The following is a 16,233-nucleotide window of genomic DNA, read 5'->3' as shown; positions in this document are numbered from 1 at the left end:
CCAGCCATCACGCCTTCAAGGCAGCTATCAGATACCCCCAGGAAGGGAGGGTGATGAGTCAATGGACTCTCCACCTGTCTCCTGATGTGTGATAAGTGGGTAGGCAGGGAGATGGAGAGGAAGGAGGCGGAGGCCCCCCCCCCCTCCATCCAGACCACTGTCCAAACTCACATGAATACACAGAAAGACTTCCTGGGGAACGATATCTGGATACTTATGATTTCCTGGCTCCTGAATTCCTGAGGGACAATGCTCGGACACATACCTAAGGACTAAAAACTGTATAAAAGACTTGACCACTACTGGCTCAGAAGGAAGAAAACCGCAGAGGAAGAAAACCGCAATGGAGGGAAGAAAAACGCAGAGAGAAAAACGCTGAAGGAGGACCATGCCGCTGAGAAGGAAGGAAGCAGACTGAACCCTCTCTCCATGTCCTCTACTCATGGAGCTGACCCACGCTGCCCAGAGGGACCTCATCTATTCTCCAGCCAAAGCCTCAGCACCCTTTTCTTTACAGACCCAGGCTGCCCAGAGGGATCACATCGCATCTCCAGCCAAAGCCTCAGCACAAACCCAGCACCTCATGCAGCACCTTGCCTCCACAGACTCAAACTGTCTTGGGGGGGTGAGGGGTGTGGTAATATGATTCCTTTCCTCTTCTCTCTCTCTCTTCTCTCTCTCCCTCTCTATCTTCTCCCTCTCCTCTTCTTATTTCCATTTTCTCTATGTAATAAATAGTCTAGCTGTTGATATTTTGGCCTCGTTTGTGCCGATTAATTTCACAGCACGGGAGTATTCAAAAGAACTAGTCTCTTTCCCTCTCCGGACCGAGACAAGCCCGTAACAGGCTGAGTCTGAACAGCCCTGGCACCGATCTGCAGGACTCCATGATAATGAGCCATGCTTATAACAGTAAAGGTGTGCAAACACAGCCAGTGCAGAGCCTGGTCACCCTCTGTGTGACTCCAGCCATTTTTATTAGACCTTTCATTTGAGAGAGAGTTAGGGCTCAGTGAATGCTTGCTGCTATCACTGCTTCAGGGGACACTGCAAATATGAAACAAACCCAAGGTGCTATTTTCATAGAGTCGTATAATTTTTACTAAAGAAAATATGAGCTGTATTAAAATGAAGATGCTTGGTAAGAAGACAGCCTTTGCCCTCTGCCACAGATTCACACAGCCTGGCTGCTACACAAGAACATACAGTGTTTGTCAAGGGGGAAAAGAGGGACAAATATATTAAGAAAAGTACATAGCCAAGGATCTTGCAGCAGGCCTTATAAGGACTTTGTAGGGTTGGAATAAATAACCAAACATGACCTCAGCATCTGACCTAACAGATTTATGAAACTTGGAAGCAAGATTTAAAGACAAGCATTTGTGTAAATACAACTGGGTATTTTCCAAGCCATGTTTTATATGCTAGTCAAGTGTGAGGAAGTTCAGTACACTGCAGGAAATGGGTTCTCTATACCTGTCCTGCACACAGCACTAAAAGGGAAAATTTCTTCTTCACCTTAGTGAGTAAAATGGAAAGGATTTTTCTGTCTTTTCTACTTAACAGCCTACTTGTGAGGCCACCACTGTCAGCCATGGCAAATATGTATTCACACAGCCAAGAATTAGATTTGCCAAAAACAGTCACTTTATGAAATGATCTCCTCATTGAAGGGCATCTTGTTGTAGATAAGCCCATTTACTGAGTAGCTTTTCTGTGAGGCTAGCCTTGCCAGTAAGGAAGAACGTTCTCCCTCTACTATGGGGTCTGAAATGTTACCGAGCTGTCATACCTCACCTATTCTCATGCTCAATCCACAAGCTCTTTGTAATTGTACAACTGTGCTGTACATCAGAAAAGGCTTCTCCAGAACTGGCTGTCACGTGAGAGGTTCCCTTGCAAGCAACACAGGAGATTCCTCTGTTATAAAGACGACAATCACTATAAATTTTGTATTTTATAGTTTTTATTTTTATGTTGAAGAAAATGTGAAAAAGATATTTTCAACATCTGTAGCACAAACCATTGTTATTAAAATAAAAAATGGGTATTGCATGAAAAAACTTTCATCCATGGGATGGGCCCAGACACTTCTGGAAGTTCAGTGTCACGGTGTTCTCTAAAGCCTAAGCAGGAAATCAAAAGAAGAAATAAAGCAAATAACTGTGATGTGATGCTTTAGAATCTGAAGAATACTTCTAATCTGATTAAAACAGTTCCACCTCCTTCCAAACTTGTTGCTGCTTCTTGCCTAAAAACATTATGCTTGTGTAATATGCACATTTTATTTAACCAGTCATTAAAAGCAGCACAATACCAGCTAAATTAAGGAAAAAAATAAAATAAGGACCCTTTGCATAGTTTAAACTCAACTGCAAACAGGAGAAGGATTTCACCTAGTACACCTGAAAATAAAAGGGTTGCTGCCTAAAATGTAAAGCAGAGGATTTTCATTTTGGCTTTATCACACTCATCAGGCGACCTTGGCAAAATCACTTTGCCACTCCTTACCTGTCAAAGAGGGAAAATACTGCATCATGAATTTGCTAATTAGTTTCTTTGTGATTTCATCATGATTTTAGAAGTTGCAGATGATGGATTGTGATATCTATTAGCAATGACTAGGTGTGGTACAAATCTGACTATTGAAAATCTGCACAGGGCTAAAGATACCAAACATGACTGAGAAGTGTGACTGTCCTCCCTTAGAGATCCTGTGGCTGCTTTGTGAAAAGAGACAAGCAAAATTTTGGCCAGTAAAGCACAAGCCTCACATCCTGCAGATCAGAAAAGCAGGAAGAAACAAAGTACTTCCCCTCCTCCATGGAAGACTTGGAGCAATTCTTCTTTCAGCTAATAACTGCTCACTCACTGACCCTGCTCCCCATGTATTCAAACTTGGGCCAGCTTTAAGAAAAGTGAGCGTGTAGATACAGGTAAAAAACACTGGAAAAAGTTCATAGCCATAAACACAGAAAATGCAGAGCCACAGAGCTGGGCTGTTCTTCAACGGCATGGAAAGACTGCTATTTCGTAACCCATCATACCCAATCGATCAAAGGGAAGGAAGAAGAAAAGAGGGCGGGGGGGGGGGAAAGTGCAGCTAGTTCTGATACATCATTTCACAGGTCCCTGTGCCCAATCGGCAGGTCTGAGGGAAGCAGAGCTCTGGCGTCATCACCTCCTTTTAAAGAAGTAAAGCAAGTCATTACTCCAGGTTACATAACACTGAGACTACACCAGACTTTGCCACTCTCTCAAAAAAGGAAGCTGCTGTCAGAGAGCCTGGGAGGGGGGCAGAGGCGTCACAAACGTTTTCATTTGGAGCTTCCCCCTGCGTAGAATACACTGAGAAGACTGGAAAAGAGTTCACACTTTGGGACAGAACAGACAGAGGGAGAAAGCCTCAGTGACTGACCTGCCACATCGTAAGTCTGCAATTCCCTCTGAAGGGAGCTGGGGGGACAGCACTGACAGGATCTCATCCTTTCTCCCTACAGCATCCTCAAGCCACACCTCACCCTATTGAGAATAACCTAGTTCACAGGGTTAGTTAAAATGCTAGAATTAGTCAACAAAACACACCCCACACCCCTGAACCCCAGGCACCACTCCTCTCACTCTCCTCTCCATCCCTGTTACCTTCTCCTATTCTCCCCAGAATTATCGGCAAACAACCTGTGGACGAGGGGCTTACACCTACCTGCCTCAACACAAACAAAATGCCCAGTAAGGCAATCTGCAGCTGTGGGTTCGGCAGAAAGAAGCTAACAAAGCGCTGCAGTACTGGCTGTTCCCAGCCAAGTACTCAAGGTCTGCACAGGCATTAGTAGCTCCCATACAATGTGCAGACACTTGCTAGCTGGGCAGGTCCAAACCCCTCATACTGCACAGAGAAATACCATTTGTTCTGCAAGACAGGCTGTATGACAGGGAAAACTGCCATAATTAAAATACTGAGTAAAATACTCAGCCTTCTGTAACAAAGCAAAGTTCCCAGAGTCAACAGTGAGACACCTACCTAAATGACAGGCAAACCTTCCCTGCAACTTCCGTGTAACCTTTCTGTGTCACTCGGTAACAAGGATTGCTAAAACTCCAAATGCTAGTGCCCAGTCTCTTCTCACCTGCAATGCTAACTACCTCTTTTGTGTTTTATTCAGTTGGATTGTGGAAGCATAGCAGACAGACTGCTCCTAGCTTTCTGGGTCTCAGGAAACCAATACAAGTCTCAAATGTAATGTTTGTGGAAGCAGAGAGTATGTGCTTATTAACAGACACAAAGCAGCTTTGGAGATGTTCTTATCCTTTTCAGGAAGTGAGAAAACAATGAAAACTCCTCAACTTCTTAGTTTCAGCAACTCACCTGAGAAATGCATCCAAACTCTGCAGTTAGATCCATGTTTGCTGACTTACCCACAACCAGCCGATTTAATCTTGATCCTCACAGCCCACATCCATATGATACAAGATATTTAACCACTCTAATCCATTACACTCATTTCTAAGGTAATGCACTTCCCCGTGATAATTGGATAAAGTTTAAATGCATGCCAATATGCAGGGTATTAGTTCACAACTGAATTCTTCCACATGTAGCAACTACTTTTGTACCTCTATTACACCACATATATTCTTTGCCTGCAGTTATTGGCTGGGAACACAGTCTACAAAAAGTCACTGCAGGCATTAAAATCCACCTGATTGTTTAAGCACAGTGAGGTGCATAGTGGCACATGGAAGCTCAGGTTTGGCTGCCCAGGCTCATAAAGATCAGAGCCACTGCAGAGGCAACAAACTCTTGAGAAGAGGCTTGCTTCCCTCAGGATACGCCCATCTAGCTTCCTTACAAACAGTACTGACAGACTTTAGATGAAGCTGCATCCAGCCACAAGTAACCCAAGTAGAGGAATCAAGATAAGAAAGTCCATCAGGAAGGAAAAAAACTGGAAAGATGTCAGTCACCACTCTTCCCTTCCATCAACAAACAGCAACCTGCAGATTAAATTATAGGTTTACTGGCACTCACCACTGGCATTTGTACACACAGAACATAGCAGAGATTAAAAGAATCCTCATGATAGTCTCCAGTGCTTTTCTAAATTTAGGGAAGTCCTGACTTTTGTTTCTTTCCACACCTTTTTCTCCAACCCATCCACTTTCAAACAACTAAAAGAGCCACCTCACCACTCCCAAGATCACTTTGAGAGGCTTGCACCTTTCCTTAGCCCCTGTGGCCAGCCTCCAGCTAAACAGCTAGGACAAGAGATCAAAGCAGATGTATCATCACTTGTCTGAGAAGCAAGAAGCAATTGAGTCCACTGTGCCCATGTACTGCAGCACATAGAAGTATTTCACTAAAGGGTTCCTGAGAGGGCAGCTACAGTCTCTGTGCCTGCCTTAACCTTGGGACGCCCATTTACTCTCCATGACTCCTGAAAAGCCAGCTGTGAAGAGCTGCTTTCTAAAAGGAGCTGAGAGATTCAAAAAATAAGCATATATTTGCTCCTCCTCCTCTTAAGGAATGCATTTCACTTGCTAATTGGTAGGGAGGACGACTCAAACCCAGTGTTTCCTAAGAGAAAATGGTGCACAGTCTGGTCAAAAGTAGAAGGCAAAGTGATTTCAGGTTGCTGGGACCAATCTCCCTTTAACAATAAAAGAAGGACCATCCAATTCCAGGTAAAAGTGCAGGTAAATTACTCTTTAACAGCAACTCCCCTTCTTTTTCTTCTGCCCTTTTTTCCCCCCTTTCTCTCCAACAACATGGGTCTTTCTAAATCAGGATATAAAATTCTATTGAAATAGGCTATCATTTACCAGGGTATTCTTCAGGAGACTATCTCCACATTCTTCCTATGCCTCTCAGTTTCAAACAGATGAATATAATATATGCAAGAGTAACTTTAGATGAAAAGCAAAAACTCATGTGTATGAGCAGGAGGAGCCTATTAAATGAGCAGCTTTTATAACAAAGACTTTTCTCTTTTCCCCTGCAAGGACAGGAATTTGCTATTCCCAACCCCACACATCCAGCTGTGGACTCCCCCATACACACACCACAGTTCTGTTTTGTTTCAGTCCCTGCTGGGGAGAATAAAAGATGGAACAACTTGGGGGGGGCAAGCACATGGTTAACTCAGCCTCCCAGCAAGAGCAGCAGCTCCCTGCACCTTGAGGGTGCATTTGAGCATCACTCAAGAAAGTATTAACCTGCACTTCCACACTGCTTTAAAAACAGATGTCCAAAAATAATTTCAGCTTTAATAACTCCAGGTGCTAATGAACTTTCTAGCAAGTGTGGTGTTCACTAATAATTTTCCTCATGAAGGGAATTATCCAGGCAGCTAGAAATCGATTTCACTTTCATTGTAATTGTACCCCTTGCTGCATGCACCATGATGATGACAACCCACAAAGAGCCACAGAGGAACATCATGTTAAACAAAATCCATTATTGATATAGTTCCATGCCAACTTTTTTTTTCCTCAACCACCAAGTGAAAATTGTATACAGAGATGACCCAGCACTACTCCTGCAAATAAACAGCTTTTCCTCTAGCAAGAGTTCAAGGAAAGCAAAGATCTTTTCAAACCTGAGCTGAGACTGGCTGTCATCTGAAGTCAAAATACTTGTCTTAGTGTCTTGGGAAACTAAAAAATGTTTTGAGGAGTTCTGCTAAGAAGTTGCAGCATGAAACAGCACAGGCACTTGCAATTCTGTACCACCAACACAAGCATGCTCTATATTCAATCCTCTTTAAGGGTCCATATGTCCATAGAAACCCCACAAAATGCAGGTTTGTTTTGGTTTTGTTGGTTTGTTGTTGTGTTTTTTTTTTTGCTCCAGCACTTTGTCAGGAAGAAGGAACAGTATGAGTCTGAGGTGGGAGGAGAGAGCACAGATTGCCTCCATCTTCTGTTCTCCATTAGTCAAACAGAAGTGCCATGGAGCTAGCACAACCCCAGCCCTGTGGAAATAAAGAGGGGATGGGAATGCAGAAAACAGGCAAAGTGGACAGCACAGGGTAGAAGACAAGGCCAGTTGCATGAAGGCTGTCATATCACAATAGCAGCATCTAATATACTCCTATTTGGTGTTCCCTGGTATATGTGTACCTTACGAATTGCAGTACTGCTGTGGTACTGGAAAACTGTCCACTTTGGTATCCCAGCAGTACTGACTTCAATTTCTGTCTGCTGTACCACACACCCTGTTATGGAAACACAACCAGTAGCCTTTGAGGAGTGTCTGAATGCCTGTGCTCATTAAGGCATCCTTCAGAGAACTGAAACAACCATCTCTTTGCACTTTTATCCCTGTGCTATGCTTTAAAAAGTGTTTAACCCATATACTCAGAGGTAAGAAAACAAGCCACTTGCCATCACTGTATATTTATGAGTAAGAGATAATGAATTCCAGAGACTTCAATCAGAATAATCCAAAGACATTCAGAAAGTGGAAAAGCAGAGCACTACAGTGGGAGTCATTCAAACACTTAACACTTTTCCTTGGGAAAGCTCTGAGGTATGAATCGTCTCTGCATTTGAAGTGATCTGTAAAATCCATACTGGAGGTTTGTTTGCTCTTTGCTCAAATCAGCTTTTATTCCTATGGAGTTCTACACAGCCCTGAGCAACTCCTGGGATCAGAGAAAAAGTGCAGGACTTGAAACAGCCCTTTATCTCTACAGTCATCAGTACATCACATTTCTAGTGAAAGGGATTTAGGGAGTTAACAAAAAAAGTTCTTAGCAGTCACACGCTGATTATCACAAATCAAACATGACAAAACAAGTGCTGCTACCCACAAGTGATGAGAAAAGAGATACAGGAGGCAGGGATGACAAGGCTGGAAAAGCAGAAGAAGCCTCTGGCTAGAGCTGAAAGGTGCTTCTAGGATGGGTGTGCAGTCTGGCTGCCACTGGGAAGGGGTTAGAAGCGTCAGGGTAGGTAAGTCCATGGGCTCTGGAGTTCTCCAGTTCTGGAGCCCCTATTACAGAGGGATCTGGAGGTGCTGAAACATGTCCAGAGAAGGGCCAAGAGGATGAGCAGAGGGCTGGAGCACCTCTGCTGTGAGGACAGACTGAAGGAGTTGGGGCTGTTCAGTCTGGAGAAGAGAAGGCTCCGAGGTGACCTAATTGTGGCCTTCCAGTATCTGAAGGGGGCCTACAAGAAGGCTGGGGAGGAAATTCTCAGGATGTCAGGTAGTGATAGGACTAGGGGGAATGGAATGAAGCTGGAGGTGGGGAGATTCAGGCTGGAGGTGAGGAGGAAGTTCTTCACCATGAGAGTGGTGAAGCCCTGGAATGGGTTGTCCAGGGAGGTGGTTGAGGCCCCAGCCCTGGAGGTGTTTAAGCCCAGGCTGGATGAGGCTCTGGCCAGCCTGATCTAGTGTGGGGTGTCCCTGCCCATGGCAGGGGGGTTAGAACTAGATGATCCTTGTGGTGCCTTCCAACCCTGACTGATTCTATGATTCTATGAAGTCCCAAAAGAAGTGCTGTAGAAAAAATGGCTAGAGCCATTTTTCTGAGAGCTGAAACACATGATTCTAAGGCTCATTAACTGACCACCACTGAAGAAATGCACAAAGGATGTAAGCTGTGTGGTTATTAACTCTCACTTGTTCAGAAATATTCAGAAAAACTAGCTATTTGAACTCTTTTTCTTCCCTGAGGGCAGGGGGATATGGTTTAAGAACTGCTTTCATCAAGACTGAAAGTTTGTAACCTAGAAGTCCAAACCAATGCACACTATAGACCATCTATGAGACAGCCTATACTAAATGTAAACAAAACTGTGAGCAGAAATGAGTAAAACTGCACCAAAACTGAAGAGAGCACAATCAGTTACCAGCATGTAAAAAGATCCTTAAGAAAATTCTGCAACTGAAAGCACCACAGGTACTGATTCCCCACACAACATACAGGAAAAAGACAAAACCAGGTTAAATGTGGGAAACACGAGGGACTGCTAAGTCTCAGACTCCACTCTCCACCATCAGCAGGTGTGGGTAACACCACCCTAACCCTGGAAGGTTCTGAAGTAACTTGAGTCACCAGGAAAACATGAAAAACCTACATTCCTATAACAAAGCCACTGTGCCCAGTTCTGGGCCCCTCAGTTCAGGAAGGAGGTTGACTTGCTGGAACGAGTCCAGAGAAGGGCAACAAAGTTGGTGAGGGGCTTGGACCACAAGCCCTATGAGGAGAGACTGAGGGAGCTGGGGTTGCTTAGCCTGGAGAAGAGGAGACTCAGGGGTAATCTTATACTTCTATCATTATGACTCTCAGAAAATGTGGTATGGAAAGAAATGAATGCTTTCCCCCACAGAAAATTCACTGTATTACTGCAGAGTATTACAGTCTCACAGTATAACTAAGGTTGGAAGAGACCCCAAGGATCATCAAGTCCAACCTGTCCCAACAGACCTCACAACTAGACCGTGGCACCAAGTGCCAAGTGACCTTATTGCTCTCTACAACTACCTTAAGGGAGGTTGTAGACAGGCAGAGGTTGGTCTCTTCTCCCAGGCAACCAGCACCAGAACAAGAGGACACAGTCTCAGGCTGCACCAGGGGAGGTTTAGGCTGGAGGCTAGGAGGAAGTTTTATACAGAGAGAGTGATTGCTCATTGGAATGGGCTGCCTGGGGAGGTGGTGGAGTCACCATAATTGGAGGTGTTCAGGAGGAGACTTGATAGGGTGCTTGGTGCCATGGGTTAGTTGATTAGGTGGTGTTGGATGCTAGGTTGGACACGATGATCTTGAAGGTCTCTTCCAACCTGGTTTATTCTAGTCTATTCTGCGAGCAGGCAGCAAAAATGTTCTGTTCTATAATTGTTACAATTGCTATTATTGAAAACAAGTAATCAGTTCCAGTTTGGAGAAAACATACATGCAGCCTTCCAAGGAATTAACTGTGAAAGACTAATAATATTCTAAATCCTGTAGCCTTAGAAATATGGAAGAGCACACAAGTGAAAGATATCCCCCAGGACTCCCAACAAAACATCTACAAAACAACCCAGTGCCAGGAGAAAAGGAGAACAGCCCAGCTGGGAACAGGGAGAAGAAAGTCTCGGCAGAAATTATTGCAATTAAGCTCTTAAAAAGCTTCATAACATAAACATTGGACTACTTCCTTTCTTCTTGGGGAAAAATGTAACTGTCTGTTCCTAAGCTGATTTTCACGCAGGAGGGTCATTTACAGAGGCAGGACTATAAACATCAGATGGGTGAAATAAAATGATCCTCTTAATTTGGTATTTAGCTACTGGCCAAATAGCAGGAGACTGGCTTTATAGTAGATCTAAGGTAATGGAGATGTCGAATGACATTTCTGAAGCAGTAAGTAGCCACAAAGAGGTATCAGGAAAAACAGAGTGGACAACCTCCACAGAAAACAGTAATTATACAGCTAAGCACACAGAAAGCATCCTGATATTCTGTGTGGTCGTTTGAGGCTGTGCCTTTAAGAACAAACACTGCTGGAACACACTGGCTAATGTTTTCGGTACTAGAACCAAAACATTCTGATATTCTAAACGAATTTCATTGGTTGATAAACAAAAATTCAGCTTTAGATTGTGAAGCGGTTGGAAAATTTTTTCCTCAGTTCTGTTCGGTTTGGGAGTTGGGGGAGTTGGAGTTTCAGCCTGTTCTCCCTGCCTGCTTCTTCTGCGAACTGCTGGACTTGGCCTTCAGATAAGCAAACACTAATCCTGCATGGGCTTTTGAAGCTTGCTAACAACTCTTTTCCTTAGTAACTTGCCTTTCTCTCTCTCTAACCCCTTTTTGGGGAAAAAGGGAGGTAAGGGGGGGAGAGAGGGGGTTCCAAAGAGGGGATCCCTCCCTGAGGGAGGGATTTTTGTTGTGTTATTTGTCTTTGCTGTGTATTTCTGTGTATATATTGTAAATACCTGTATATATTGTGTTATATATAACCTGCTTTCCATATATGCTTGTAAATATATAGCTTTTGCTCTTCGACTGAGTTAGCTGTGGTTTCTTACTCTGTGGAGGAGGGAGAGCTAAGCCCTCTCTCAACCTACCACATTTATTGGCTGCCCAACTCGGGGCTTGGTGACAAATTAGTTTGATTTATTGCTTGCTTAAGTCGAACGAGCAAACATGAAGGTGTTTTGGCTTTTTGAGCGTCTGTTCTTCTCGGTCTTTGGTGTATTGATCTACAAGTATTGCCTGGGTATGATTATCGATAAGATAGGTAAATATATAATGCAAAAATTATATTTGTGGTTTAAGTACAAGATTCGGCTTCTGTATGATCAGTGCCTGGAATTCTTTTATGTTAAAAAGTACAGGAATGTTACATCTAGCACACTCCCTATTGAGATAAAAGAGTTTAAGATTCCGCTCGGTGAAAGGGTAATTTTAAGTGATGGCTGGGATCCAAAGCTGATTTTCTTGATGTGTGTAGTCCTGCTGATGATGATAATTAATGTGTATTTGTTGGTAGCACTGTACTGGGAGAAAAAAGTGTCCAAGGCATGTTTTGTTATAAAACGGAGGGTTAAGAGACGAAAACGCCACCCTGGCTCTGTTTCAGGAACATCCAGTGAGGATGATAATGGAGAATCTGTGTCAGTTAAAGATAAAGCTAAAAAGTCAATCGGCAAGGCAGCTCTGAATAGCAATGGTGATGATTCTGGCAGGCAGCCAGGGGCTACAGTAGCCCCAAACATGGCGGCTCCTGTGTCCCAGGCAGCCACCATTAACGAGGCAAAGTCATTTCCTCCTTCTTCCATGGCAGGAGCGGAAGCGTCCTCCAAAGCAACTAATCTGTCTCAAAGCTTATCAGCTTCTGATAATAAGGCAGCTGGAAACCCAAACACAGCTCCAGTAAAGCAAGTAGCAGTTTTAACAACAAGGAAGGGTAAGACTAAAGCTGATTCAGGAGCTGACGGGGATGCACAGCAAGGTTCTTCTGCTGGGGAGGAAGAGAAAATTTGTCTTAAAAATATAGCTGAGTTATTGAGATCATCAGAGGATCGAGATGCATCTCTTGGTAGGACAGCAGCTAGTGGTGGTGCCTCTCAGCTTAAAGGGATCCTTGAAAGAGTGACAGAAAGGTTGTTGGGACCACAAGTTGAGGAACAGGAGGCAGAGGAGCAAGAACAAGATGACATAACCGACTGCTCTTCACCACGTGAGGAGCTTAGAAATGTGAGAAAAGACTATCTCAGAGCAGATAAGGAGCCAGTTCTCGCTTGGCTTGGTAGATGCTATGATACAGGTGCTCCAGCTCTAATGGTTGGAGACAAGTCAGCAGCCCAGCTAGGAACTCTCTCAAAGGATAATGGAATAGATAGACATCTAGGCAAGGCTCTCGGTAAGGTTAATCTGTGGATACGCCTTCTAATGGCGGTTCTCATGAGATACCCTTCCCGAGATGATCTTCCATGGAATCCTAAGCCCTGGACTACCATAGATGAGGGAATCAAGCGTCTGAGAGAATTTGCTGTTAGAGAGGTACTCTATGGTGAACATGAATCTCTGAATCCTGATGATGTTCCTGTAGGAAATGGTCTTACTAAAAAGCTCATCAAGCTTGCTCCTTCCAATTATGCAAACATTCTGGCAAGCAGAATTGTAGCAAGAAATTATGGTGGAGCTCCTCTTACGGTTGGCCAATTCACTGATCAATTGAGACAATTGGATGATAGCATGACACGTGTTTCTTTGGTTTCAGCCATTGAAACTCTGTCTGGAAAACTGGAGAATTGCATGAAAGAGCTGAAGGATGAATTTAAAAACACCATCTCCCAATTGGCACAAAGAGATGATTCCAATTCTTCCTCCAGGTGGGTACAGGTTTCATCTGTGAGGAATAGACATCCTCCAAGGAGGTCATTCCAAAACAGATCAAACCAAAACAGACCACCAAGGCAGTCACGTAGGACTATTTGGATTACCCTGCGTGATCAGTTTGGTGAGAACATGAACAGGTGGGATGGTCAACCAACTTCTAATCTTTTCAGGAGACTGAGAGAACTGCAAAGTGGCAGAACCCGAGGTAGCAATACCAGAAGGGTAGCTGTTACTTCTACAGTTCCCCAGGACAACTCTAGTAGCTCCAACAGTGGCTCCAGTTCTAACACTGCACAGTGTGCTCGTTGCACCTGTGGACATGTTCCCCATAACTAGGGGTGCCCTGCCTCCCGCCAGGGGGAGGAGAGGGGTAATACAGATAACAGAATCTATTGGGATGTGTACATCCAGTGGCCTGGCACTTCACACTTTCAGAAGTACAGGGCCTTGGTTGACACAGGAGCTCAGTGCACCATATTGCCATCAAATTATCAGGGATCAGAGTCCATAACTATTCTGGGAGTCACTGGTGGATCTCAAGAGTTAAGTAAAGTGGAGGTTAATATAAGCTTAACTGGTAAACAATGGAAAAAGCATACAGTTGTGACCGGACCTGATGCACCTTGTATTTTGGGAATTGATTTTCTGAGAGAAGGGCGTTTCAAAGACCCTAAAGGTTACAAATGGGCTTTTGGAGTAGCTTCTGTAGAAATTGATGGACAAAAACTGAAGCTGTCTGCTAGACCTGAGCTTTCTGATGAATCTGCAGTTGTGGGACAACACAAGATTCAGGACATTAAGTTGCCGGTTGCTTCTCGGACTGTGCATCACAGACAATACAGAACCAACCGTGACTCTTTGTTGCCCATTCAGAATCTGATTCGTCAGTTGGAGAGTCAGAAAGTCATCAGCAGAACTCATTCACCTTTCAACAGTCCAGTGTGGCCTGTGCGAAAGCCGAATGGAGACTGGCGTCTGACAGTGGACTACCGAGCCCTGAATGAAGTAACTCCGCCTATGAGTGCAGCAGTACCAGACATGATGGAACTCCAGTATGAGCTGGAATCCAAAGAGGCCAAATGGTATGCTACCATAGACATTGCTAATGCCTTCTTCTCTATTCCCATAGCAGAGGAATGCAGGCCTCAGTTTGCTTTCACCTGGAGAGGAATCCAGTACACTTTCAACAGACTGCCAATGGGCTGGATCCACAGCTCCAGCATCTGTCATGCAGTAATCCATGATGCTCTGGAGGAAGGTGGTGCTCCAGAACACATCCAGTTCATCGATGATATCATCGTCTGGGGTAAAACTGCTGAGGAAGTCTTCGAGAAAGGTAACAAAATCATGGACATTCTCCTGAATGCAGGTTTTGCCATCAAGAGAGACAAAGTGAAAGGTCCTACCACAGAGATCCAGTTTCTGGGAGTGCAGTGGCAGGATGGACGCCGACACATTCCAGTGGATGTGGTAAATAGAGTCTCTACCATGGCAAATCCCACGAACAAGCAAGAAACTCTACGTTTCTTGGGGATAGTGGGATTTTGGAGACTGCACATTCCTGGATACAGTCAGATTGTGAAACCTCTGTATGATGTGACTCGAAAGAGGAACAGTTTCCACTGGGGACCTGAACAGCAAGCAGCCTTTGACCAGATAAAGCAAGAAGTGGTACAAGCAGTGGGTCTGGGACCTGTCCGAGATGGTCCAGACATTAAGAACATTTTGTACACGGCTGCAGGTGACAATGGTCCAACCTGGTGCTTGTGGCAAAAAGCTCCAGGTGAGACACGTGGACGACCTCTTGGTTTCTGGAGTCGAGGTTACAGAGGTTCAGAGGCTAATTACACTCCAACAGAGAAAGAGATTCTAGCTGCCTATGAAGGAGTGAAAGCAGCTTCTGAAGTGATTGGAACTGAATCACAACTTCTTTTAGCTCCCAGATTGCCAGTTTTGAATTGGATGTTCAAAGGCAAGGGTTCCACACCACATCATGCTACAGATTCCACCTGGTCCAAGTGGATGGCTCTGATAACACAGAGAGCTCGAATGGGAAATCTTGAAAGACCTGGTCTGGTGGAGGTGATCTCAAGTTGGCCTGAAGGTACCAACTGTACTAAACCTCCAGAGGAGAGAGTAACTCGTGCTGAGGAAGCTCCTCCTTACAATGACCTTTCTGATGATGAAAAGAAATATGCTTTGTTCACAGACGGTTCCTGTCGTCTCGTCGGGAACAAGCGAAGGTGGAAGTCTGCAGTGTGGAGTCCAACACGCCGAGTTGCAGAGGCGAAGGATGGAGAAGGAGAATCCAGTCAGCTTTTGCTCTTCGACTGAGTTAGCTGTGGTTTCTTACTCTGTGGAGGAGGGAGAGCTAAGCCCTCTCTCAACCTACCACATTCTGGCAGACAGAATTAAAGCTGAAACAATCTGAAATGGAGGGACCTTGACAGGCTAGGCTGGAGAGGTGGGCACAAGCCAACCTCATGAGGTTCAACAAGACCAAGTGCAGGGTCCTGCATCTGGGTCGAGGCAATCCCAGGCACAAATCCAGGCTGGGCAGTGACTGGCTGGAAAGCAGCCCTGAGGAGAGAGACTTGGGGGTGCTGGTGGATGAGAAGCTCACCAGGAGCTCTCAGTGTGCACTCGCAGCCTGGAAAGCCAATCAGATCCTGGGCTGCATCCAGAGAAGTGTGGCCAGCAGGGCAAGGGAGGTGATTCTCCCCCTCTACTCAGCTCTGGTGAGACCCCACCTGGAGTACTGCCTCCAGTTCTGGAGCCCCTATTACAAGAGGGATCTGGAGGTACTGGAAAGTGTCCAGAGAAGGGCCACGAGGATGAGCAGAGGGCTGGAGCACCTCTCCTATGAGGACAGACTGAAGGAGTTGGGGCTGTTCAGTCTGGAGAAGAGAAGGCTCCGAGGTGACCTAATTCTGGCCCTCCAGTATCTGAAGGGGGCCTACAAGAAGGCTGGGGAGGGACTGCTCAGGATCTCAGGTAGTGATAGGACTGGGGGGAATGGAATGAAGCTGGAGGTGGGGAGATTCAGGCTGGAGGTGAGGAGGAAGTTCTTCACCGTGAGAGTGGTGAAGCCCTGGAACAGGTTGTCCAGGGAGGTGGTTGGGGCCCCATCCCTGGAGGTATTTAAGCCCAGGCTGGATGAGGCTCTGGCCAGCCTGATCTAGTGTGAGGTGTCCCTGCCCATGGCAGGGGGGTTAGAACTAGATGATCCTTGTGGTCCCTTCCAATCCTGACTCATACTATGATGCTATGACATCACAGAGGCAACTTAGCTTTGCTCAGATTGTGTAAGAGAGGCAGTTTTCCTCTACCTAGTGAGCAACTCTAAAAATATTTTTTGTTATATGTAAGTTGCCTTTGTACTCCTCATCATCTCCTACATTTG

The 16,233-nt window shown here is 45.1% G+C and overlaps 1 protein-coding gene across 3 annotated transcripts in view; it reads right to left on the bottom strand.

Annotated features, from left to right (window-relative positions):
* The window catches only part of RAD54L2 (RAD54 like 2), an 81,863-nt gene that overhangs the window by 34,770 nt on the left and 30,860 nt on the right, over positions 1–16,233 (bottom strand). The gene's annotated exons all lie outside the window — the stretch shown is intronic.

This window comes from Dryobates pubescens, chromosome 1 (assembly GCF_014839835.1).
Source record: "Dryobates pubescens isolate bDryPub1 chromosome 1, bDryPub1.pri, whole genome shotgun sequence".
In the NCBI taxonomy this organism is placed as follows: domain Eukaryota; kingdom Metazoa; phylum Chordata; class Aves; order Piciformes; family Picidae; genus Dryobates; species Dryobates pubescens.
The sequence above is the reverse complement of the archived record's forward strand: the minus strand, read 5'-3'. Positions and strand labels throughout refer to the sequence as shown.